This window comes from Salmo salar, chromosome ssa06, assembly GCF_905237065.1.
Source record: "Salmo salar chromosome ssa06, Ssal_v3.1, whole genome shotgun sequence".
In the NCBI taxonomy this organism is placed as follows: Eukaryota; Metazoa; Chordata; class Actinopteri; order Salmoniformes; family Salmonidae; genus Salmo; species Salmo salar.
In genome coordinates, this window is record NC_059447.1 from 70484067 (window position 1) to 70495006 (window position 10940).

Sequence of the window (10940 nt, forward strand, 5' to 3'; positions counted from 1 at the left end):
CACTGGGCTGCCTTTCACTACCATATTTGGTAGTGAGTGGTAAAGCCAAAGCGGATGCTTCATGGTTCTAGCTGTGTTTTAGGGGTGTGTTCGTAAATTCAATCTGGAGTGCCAGAGAGCAAGTTCTGGGCGTTCGTAAATTCAGTGTATTGTCAGATTGTTCGTTCGTAAATTCAGTACGCTCTGGCCGAGGAGTAGGGTTGATCCGAGCTTTCTGACCTCACAACGGCAGTCAAGCACCCGAGCTAACTGGCTAATGTTGGCTAGCTTGCTAGCTACTTCCAGATATAAATGAGAGACCACCTCACTCTGATCATTTTACTCGCCCCTAGCAGAGCTGGTTAGGCTGTTTTCCAGAGCGTTGGTGACTGTAACTGCTGCTGGAAACAATTTAATTACACTTTTTTTTGCCGAAGTTAATTGAAACTGGCCATATTCAACGGGTGTTGAGCGTTCGTAAATTCATCAGTCATAGTTATTCTGCTCCTGAAATCGGAGTAGATAGCCAGAGTGAATTTACGAACGCACCTATAGGTCTTCACATTTTGCCCATACATCTGGCCTTATTGTGGACAGATTTTGGAGAGTGAAACATCTCGCTTCGCCTCTTTCTCTCTTCGTTAGCTTGCTAGTTACAAGTACACTAATATGGCTAGCTACAGTAGGTAGACTGCATGTGTATGCTAGCTAGTTAGTCAGCTAGCTAAGAGTCAAATTAAGCTGCACAAATAATTATGTTTAGACTTATCTTGAAATGTGAATCCTGCGTTTGCTTAAGTTAAATAGTAGCCAGCTACTAGCTTAACTAGCTAACGATAGCATATCAGTTATCGAGGGTTCCTTGGTAGCTCATCGTCTGTTTCATGCAGCTGCCGTTGTGTTGAAATGGACTGCTCGGCAATCTGTACAAACAACACATTTTAAAAGACTGCATATTAATGTCAATGGGTCACTTTCTAGCAACTTTATTTATCAATACGTCGTTGCAGTAAGGTGTGTATACCAGGATGGCCGAGTGGTTAAGGCGTTGGACTTAAGATCCAATGGACATATGTCCGCGTGGGTTCGAACCCCACTCCTGGTAGAAAGTTTTGCTCAAGGAAAGCACTTCCATCGAAAATATGCGGCGTTGTTATTCAATTGAAGTGGTTGTGGTACTGTAAACGGGTTGTACAGTAGTGTGTTTAGCTTGTTACATGCTACAGTCAGTCTGTAGCAATAAATAACATTAAAACGTTAGAGCGTAATCTGGCTACACTTTCAGTGTGTTACATTGTAACAACGTAATCCGGCAACACTTTCAGTGTGTTACATTAAACCATATATGATAGTTGGGCTGCTGTTATTGTAACACCTTCATGTCACATAAGAAGCAGTTGAATATATTAAATGACTATAAATGTCTTGTTTATGTCAAATGATAAACTGTAGCCAAGGCTACCCCCTACTGGTCAATAAAATATATTGCCTTGATTCTCTACGATGTAATAATAACCTAATGTTGTTGTAATAAAAACGGTGGGTTATGATGTTTGCTTTACCAAAAATGTATACAATGTGCTGATTATTGAAATATGCAACATGTACTTGACTTTTACTAGTATTTTACTCATGAGCTTCCCGCCACATCTCTAGAATATTTTTACAGTAAGCCTCGGCCCTAGTATTTAATCAATGAATAAATGACAAGACAATGTGTCCTAGGGGGCGCTAGAACTCCTTTATGTGTAGCCCTGCACTACGTGTCCTTTCACATTCACAATTTTCAGGCCAGGGACACCACATTTTTTATTTTATTTAACCTTTATTTAACTAGGCAAGTCAGTTAAGACTAAATTCTTATTTACAATGACGACTACACCAGCCAAACCCGGACGATGCTGGGCCAATTGTGCGCCGCCCTATGGGACTCCCAATCACGGCCGGTTGTGATACAGCCTGGATCATCTCCATCACAGAATAATAATAGAGCAGTATTATGTATCTCAGAAAGCAACACTTTATCCTAGGTTTACATATATCTATGTAACTACACAGAAGGGTTCCAGGTAGAACCCTTTTGGGTGTAAGAGTGATGAAACTTATTGCAATATCTGAGACAGATACTGCTGCCGGTGTATTCAAAGTGTAATATTAAATGTTGACTTGGCATGTAACGGTGACCTGTCACCTGCCTATATGTGGCCCATCATGAGGCTGCATTTGGCCTATTGTTATTTTCCATTCAAATCAACTGCTCTCTCTCTCTCTCTCTAACTGGTTTATAGGTCAGGTTAGGTCTTACATTCCATCTTCAATTTGCAGTCTTCCTCCCAGGTCGGCTCATTTTACCTGTGCGGTTACCTGACACCTGTGCAAGGGCCCTGCTGAGCCCTCATTTGTGCAATCAATCCTCTTCTATGGTCTGCGCGAGGAAGCGCACACAAAGAGGCAGTGACAACTGAAACGAGGGAGGGAGAGGGGACAAGGCAACATCACTAAAGCCACCGGGGCCCAGGCAGAGGATGTTGTTTAGATTTCCATTAGGCCTACTCAATCTTGACCAGCAATGGTTGCCTTTGGGATGTTGGCCTTTAATATCAATTATATATTTAGGCCAATCCTAGAGAGGCTTACTCATTATTAATTATATATGTGTGTGTGTCTGATTAACTCAAGATAAATGAAAGGAAAACCTAATTCAAAGGGATGAATGTGAAACTTGCACCACTGTCATTGTTTCTAGTTTATCCCAGAAGAGCTATCCACACTTGTAAACTACACTGCTATCAAATATTTTCCCACCTACCTTGATGATCTTCAAACTGTTGACATGCAACCATGTTTCATAAACGCACATCATCAATAGTTTCAGATTGCATATCTCATAGCTATAATATAGTTATAACATATAGGAAATAGGCCTACTGTATAGGGTATGTTGCATTGTCAATGTCAACAGATGAATGTCATTGAGGCTTTTGCTTTTTTTGTAACATGTAACCGCTCTGAGATATCAAGCATCTTCAGTGGCATGGAATGTATCGCCTTGACTGCAGACAAGCACAAAGCATATGAAAACTATTATTTGAGACATTGGAAGGCAAACAAAAATAGCAGCCCAAGTTCTATTAGCCCTAGTCCATGTGAAATGAGTGGCCTAATCAAACTAAATCAATAATAATGAACCAATAACCACAAGATCCATATATTTGAGATAAAGTGACACAACAGAAAAACACATAAATTGTATTTTGGGTACGGTTACATCTTAACATTTTTGATTGAGTTGGTTGCCACACGCGATTCAAAAGTTTTCATATCCTTCGTCGGGAGACCACCGTCATGGCTGGAAAGAGTACAGCTTTCATTTTTTTTGCATTTGAGCCAACCACTGTCCTAACCTAACCTAATGCACATAACCTGCCACGTTAATTATCCTAACCCGCTGCGGAAATTCTCTTAACCTGCTACGAAAATTCAACTCTGACAAAAACGGTTGGCCTGTCCATTCCAGTCAAAACCGGGAACCAACTCGAGCGCGTGTGCGCGCGGTCACGTGACGCCGACCGCGCCATGTTTCCATCTGCGCGTCAGAAGTTTGCGGGCAGGCAGGGAAAGGTAGCAACAGGAACAAAGTTTGGGACGGACTCCCTCGTTAGCTGAGCGGGTTTCTCCCGTAAAATGAGCTAACATTTTTTCATCAACAAAAAAACTGAACACCCCGATAACCATCAGGAAGACAACGGACCCACAAAAAGGAGTTTCTTAGATGCTTTGGAAAATTGCTATTGTGAAGTGTGTGGATGTGCTGGACTGTGCTTTTTAGCATAGTTTGGAGTGCCCCCGCCTCTTAAAATGGCTTAAAGGTCCTCGTGTTGATATATTTTAACATTTAAGATAGCTTCTAATTTTTCACAAATACAGCGAACTTTTAATTATATTTTTTTGTGCCAAAATACGCGGATTTTCCACGATCGCGCCCCCTGACTGACAGGAGCGAAGGTGAGTGTGATTTGTTTTGCAAACACTCGAGATGAAAATATGGCTACATAGTAGCCGAAATAGGCTATCATTATTTACGCCAATACACTCAAGAAAACACAATGTAGCCTACTTGCCAAATCAATAAATCATCTATTGTCTGAGATTGTGTAAGGACCTTGTGATCCAACTAGCAATGCATCATTTCTTGAACCACTTGTTGAATCATATTTGCTGTTTTTGCAAGTGTAACAGTGCCATATCCCATAGTTCAAAAGTCTGCTAGCCACATATCTTTAATGTTCGTACTAATCTGATCGAATTAAAATGACAGATGTGTATTGGCCTGGAAATTGCAGACATTGGTGCCATTCAAAGCAAACTATTCGTGTTTGTAAGATATTTCTAACTGGGTATAGCTACAACTGTATACTTTAGTGCAATCAATTCTAGATATGCTAGCTATTTAATGCAATTTACTGAAAGGTTTAAAGGTCCTTTAACTTGGCTAAACTAGTCGACTGGGTCCGTTGCTGATGTTTTTGCCTTCGGTTGTCAAAGCAACTTTAATTTTTGGAGGAGGAACTGAAATTGAGAACACACTGGCCAATTGGTTTTTCTGTTTTTCATCTTTACAGATACTATATTTGGATGCTTACATCACTCCCCTAGCATTAATACTTAGGCTAGTTACAGATAAAACGTGTCCCTACTGAGTCTTCATTGCTCTCATGGTAGAGACATACTAGTGTTATTCAAATGAACATTGTGGTCTTATGAAGGGTTTCTTTTTGTATTATTTTTTAAAACCTTTATTTAACTAGGCAAGTCAGTTAAGAAAAAAAATTGTATTTATAAACTGAACTACTTAAACTCTTCATGAGGTATACAATGTGAAGTGTTGATGTATGCAATGACATTACCGTTCATCTATTCTGGATGAACTCTGGTGACAGATTTAGTTAACTTTCACCTCAATTTCTATATAACCTCCAATTAATTCTCTGCCAAACGTCATCCTTCTCTGATTTGCTCAGTAAGATCACATAACATTCCCATTAAATGTGTACATGACAAATCACAGCACAACTCACCACATAGAGGTCAAATTATTTAAAGTAAATGATTTGTGAAAACAGTGTGGAATGCATTTCTAGAGCTCCTCGGATAATAATGGATGGCGTTGTCCTGAGTTTAGTGTAGAGAGAGGTGAGTTCACACTCTGCTTTTAGGCCAGGTCAACAACCTCGCTTTGTGCACTCTCACAACACACACACAGCTGTCAGCTTATCCTGTGTCGCGGAACAACCCTTCCCCTCAGCCTCTTTGGCATGGCCCTACACCTGTGTGTGTAAGGTGTGTATGTCAGTGGGGTATGGTGAGAAAATCTTCCATTTTAATGAGAAGTCTCATCTTCTTACTTCTGCAGGGCAGCTGCTTTTAACCAGCACAGCATTTTTCTAGCTGTCTTATAAAACAGGAGAGTTCTGTTGTGGTCATAGTTCTCTGACACATATAGATGAGTAGTTTTTTCATGTGATGTTATTACGCAAGACCAGATTCAATCAACCAACCAAGCTAGGCCTCAATAGCATCCAAGGAAATAATATGTAGTTAAAAACTTTCAGTACATTTGTTTTTCATGTTTAGGTGACGTTGGATCTGAAGAAGTGGGACTCCTTTTAAAAAGTGAACAGATTAACATTCTAACGGAGGTAAACAGACGAGGACCTGGTGGATAAAATGGCTACCATGGCGTCACCTGGCGACGCTATCGAGGGAGCAGCCAATGATGAGTTCAATGACATCATCAAATGGAGATCTGGTACGTCCAATCATTGACCTCTTAATTAGTAAAAAGCATTTATCTTTTGGCGCATTGACCTTGTTGGCAATGGCTGAGTCAACTGACGTTACTGGGGTGTGTGTGTGTGTGTGTGTGTGTGTGTGTGTGTGTGTGTGTGTGTGTGTGTGTGTCATGGATTCCACATGAGGTCAGATAAGATATGACCGCATGGCTATGTGCAGTGTGTGTGTTAACAGTCAATAGTGTGTGTGTGTATATATATATGTGTGTGTGTGTTGCAAGGTACGTGCACAAAGACATCAGTCCAAAGGAAATGCTAACAAGGCCAGAAATCCTGTTTAAGGTGGATAACTTTAGTTCCCATTGTTGGAGTGACAGAAAGAACCTATGGGAAAAAGAGAGAGCAAGATATGGTTTGAGGTAAGGACTCGAGCGAGGGAGGAAGGGAGATGGGGAGGAAGGAGAGCTACAAAGACAGAGGAGAAAGAGAAAGCAAAGGGAAAGGGAGAAATGCAGGGATGGGTTACAAGCCACACCTTTCATTCCCTCTCCTTTTGAACTCCTCATTCTCATAATATGAGTTAGTCAGCCCTGAGTCTTGTGTCTGTGTGTGTCTGTGTGTGGCATTGAGAGCCTTTTACGTGGCAGTTCTCCCATAGTGTTTGAGTGTCCTGATTGTAACAGTGATTAGGCCCAGGGTCATTGTTCTATGCAATGCTGTGCTGTGTCGTGTTGACTGTTGAAAGCATTTTGAAACTGTCATCACTGGGGAGGTTGACAGTCCGTGTGTCTCAGTGTCAGTGAGTGTATGCAGTCACTTTGCCACAGTTGGGAGGACATGACTGTGTTAGCCCATAGGGCAGCTACAGTGGTTATCCTTTTCCCTGGTCCTGTCTCCCAGTGGTTTTAAGTTCCAGCCCTCAGAGCGGGCACTAAGCCCAGCTTTTTGGAACGCTAGCAGATTCCAGGCCAGGAATTCAACCATTCCGTTGGACTTTGTAATTTACAACGCTTGTCTCCAGACCACAATGCTTTTCTTATAAGGATTTAGGTTGCCTAGCAACCCTAAGAGTAGTGTTTTCTTTTACCTCTCAGATGGAGAATTTAGCACATAGCTGAGGCGCTCTCTGAGAAATATAGCCGATACTAGGGATGTGACAAATGGACAATTTGGCTTAATGGTTTTCCATTAAAACTTCAATGTCAATTCTTATATACAGTACCAGTCAAACGTTTGGACACACCTACAGATTCCAGGGTTTTTCTTATTTTTTTTTCTCTTTTCTACATTGTAGAATAATAGTGAAGACATCAAAACTATGAAATAACACATATGGAATCATGTAGTAACCCAAAAAGTGTTAAACAAATCAAAATATATTTGAAATTCTTCGAAGTAGCCACCCTTTGCCTTGATGACAGCTTTGCACACTCTTGGCATTCTCTCAACCAGCTTCATGAGGTGGTCACCTGGAATGCATTTTAATTAACATGTGTGCCTTTTTAAAAGTTAATTTGTGGAATTTCTTTCCTTCTTAATGCGTTTGAGCCAATCAGTTGTGTTGTCACAAGGTAGGGTTGGTATACAGAAGATAGCCCTATTTTTTTAAAAGACGAAGTCCATATTATGGCAAGTAAGGCTCAAATAAGCAAAAAGAAACAACAGACTATCATTACTTTAAGGCATGAAGGTCAGTCAATTCAGAAAATGTCAAGAACTTTGAACGTTTCTTCAAGTGCAGTCGCAAAAAGCATCAAGCGCTGTGATGAAACTGGCTGTCATGAGGACCGCCACAGGAAAGGAAGACCCAGAGTTACCTCTGCTGCAGAGGATAAGTTCATTAGAGTTAATTGCACCTCAGATTGTAGCCCAAATAAATGCTTCACAGAGTTCAAGTAAGAGACACATCTCAACATCAACTGTTCAGAGGAGACTGCGTGAATCAGGCCTTCATGGACGAATTGCTGCAAAGAAACCACTACTAAAGGACACCAATAAGAAGAAGAGATGGGCCAAGAAACACAAGCAATGGACATTAGACGAGGGGAAATCTGTCCTTTGGTCTGAAAAGGCCAAATTTGAGATTTTTGGTACCAACCGCCGTGTCTTTGTGAGATGCAGAGTAGGTGAATGGATGATCTCCGCATGTGTGGTTCCCACCGTGAAGCATGGAGGAGGAGGTGTGATGGTGTGGGGGTGCTTTTCAAGGTACACTTAACCAACATGGCTACCACAGGATTCTGCAGCGATACGCAATCCCATCTGGTTTGTGCTTAGTGGGACTGTCATTTATTTTTCAACAAGACAATGACCCAACACACCTCCAGGCTGTGTAAGGGCTATTTGAGTGATGGAGTGCTGCATCAGATGACCTGGCCTCCACAATCACCCGACCTCAACCCAATTGAGATGGTTTGGCATGAAGCGGACCGCAGAGTGAAGGAAAAGCAGCCAACAAGTGCTCAGCATATTAGGGAACTCCTTCAAGACTGTTGAAAAAGCATTCCAGGTGAAGCTGGTTGAGAGAATGCCAAGAGTGTGCAAAGCTGTCATCAAGGCAAAGGATTTGTTTAACACTTTTCTCGGTTACTACAGGATTCCATATGTGTAACTTCATTGTTTTGATTCTACAATAAAGAAAAACCCTTGAATGAGTAGGTGTCCAGACTTTTGACTGGTACTGTATATCTCATCAATCTACACACAATACCCCATAATGACAAAGTGAAAACAGGATTTTAGAATTTTTTGCTAATAGATATAATTACTATGTAGTTACATAGACACACAAATACCTTATTTACGAAAGTATTCAGACCCTTTGCTATGAGACTCAAAATTGAGCTCAGGTGCATCCTGTTTCCATTGATCATCCTTGAGATGTTTCTACAACTTGATTGGAGTCCAGCAGTGGTAAATTCAATTGATTGAACATGATTTGGAAAGGCACACATCTATCTATATAAGGTCCCACAGTTGACAGTGCATGTCAGATCAAAAACCACACCATGAGGTTGAAGGAATTGGCCGTAGAGCTCCGAAACAGGATTGTGTCGAGTAGCAGATCTGGGGAAGGATACCAAAAAGATTCTGCAGCATTGAAGGTCCCCAAGAACACAGTGGCCTTCATCATTCTTAAATGTAAGAAGTTTGGAACCGCTAAGACTCTTCCTAGAGCTGGCTGCCCGGCCAAACTGAGCAATCAGGGGAGAAGTGCCTTGGTCAGGGAGGTGATTTATGGTAGAGTGGCCAGACGGAAGCCACTCCTCAGTAAAAGGCACATGACAGCTCGCTTGGAGTTTGCCAAAAGGCACCAAAAGGACTCAGACCATGAGAAACAAGACTCTTTGGCCAGAATCCAAGCATCACATCTGGAGGAAACCTGGCACCATCCCTACGGTGAAGAACCAAGGTGAAGTTGGTTTTATATTCACACATTCGAACATTCAACCGACATTCAACAGACATTCGCCAAAAGCCATTTAAAATCAATAACTAATTCATTGTTTGTCACAGAAACATAAAAATAGATATGGTTTATTCTATAAATGTCGAGCATCCTTTTTCAACCTTTGTTTTGAATACAAATTCCAGTTTTGATTTGATAGAAATACCTCAAATCTATCAAATGCCATTTAAAGCGGTATAAATCAATAACAAATTCACCGATTGTCACAGAAACATCAAGGACTTCAGACTGGGGCGAAGGTTCACCTTCCAACAAGACAATGACCCTAAGCACACAGCCAAGACAATGCAGGAGTGGCTTTGGGACAAGTCTCTGAATGTCAAGCCAGAGCCCGGATTTGAACCCGATCTAACATCTCTGGAGACCTGAAAATAGCTGTGTAGCAACACTCCCCATCCAACCTGACAGAGCTTGTGAGGCTCTGCGGAGAAGAATGGGAGAAACTCCCCAAGCTTGGAGCGTCATACCCGAGAAGACTCGATGCTGTAATCACTGCCAAAGGTGCTTCAACAAAGTACAGAGTAAAGGGTCTGAATACTTATGTAAATCTGTATTTCAGTTGTTTTTTAAAATACATTTGCAAACATTTCTAAAAACCTGTTTTTGCTTTGTCATTATGGGGTATTTATTGTGTGTAGATTGATGAGGGAAAAAAACAATCCATTTTAGAGTAAGGCTGTAACGTGACAAAATGTGGAAAAAGTCAAGGGGTCTTTCTGAATGCACTGTGTGTGTGTATGTATATATGCGTGTGTGTGTGTAACCAATTTGTAAGTCACTCTGGATAAGAGCGTCTGCTAAATGACGTAAATGTAAATGTAGCAGTAAGGCCCAGCAGGTAAAACAGGCTGAGGTGATTTTCCCTCCAACAGCAGTGTGTTGGTTAGGATAAATAATCATTAACAGGGAATAGACTCACACTTCACTGAGCTGGTGTTAAGAGAGAGGACAGCAGTGTCCAGGGCCACACACACACACAATTTCTCTTATCAACAGAAACACTTCACATCACTGCATGCTGAAGATTTCAGCTGGGCAGTCATTTTAAACTATGGATTCTGAACATTGATCTCACTGCAGTCAAACAGGCCTGGATCACACACATAGGCCTTTATTGTGTGTGTGCTCTTGTGTTTAATCACTGTTTGCCTAAATATGGCTAGGACGTTTGTCAGATTTTATAGCGGATTTGTGAGAATAAGATGGCCTGAGAGTATAATTCTTAAAACTGCAGTATGTAACTTTTTGGGCGACCTGACCAAATTCACATAGAACTGTGTGTTATAGATCTGTCATTCTTGTTGAAAGCAAGTCTAAGAAGCGGGAGATCTGTTCTATATTTGCTATTTCTATTCTTCCCGTAAAGTTTTGTTTTTGTGTCTTTACTTTCAGTTTTGTACACCAACTTGTAACAGCTGAAAATACAATATTTCTGGTCTATTTTAAATATATTTCACAGCGGTTTAGATGGTACAATGATTACACTATACTTGGTGGTTTTGTCACATAGTGAAATGGTGAAATTAGGCAACTATTAACATTTTCGCAACCAGGAAATAGCGGAGCGATATCTGCATAGTGCATCTTTAAGGTATAAAAACTTGTCTGAGTAACAATCTGGGAGAAAGGGAGAGGAGAGGTTGTGTTTTGGGGCAGCGCATGGAATAGAGGGGGACAGGTGGAGGGATGTTTTTACTGAA

General features: G+C 41.1%; 1 non-coding gene across 1 annotated transcript; it reads left to right on the top strand.

The window, feature by feature from the left end:
• Positions 1–1001: 1001 nt before the first annotated feature.
• Positions 1002–1084, top strand: trnal-uaa (transfer RNA leucine (anticodon UAA)). The gene has a single exon. It is a non-coding gene; the product is annotated as a tRNA-Leu (tRNA).
• Positions 1085–10940: the final 9856 nt, after the last annotated feature.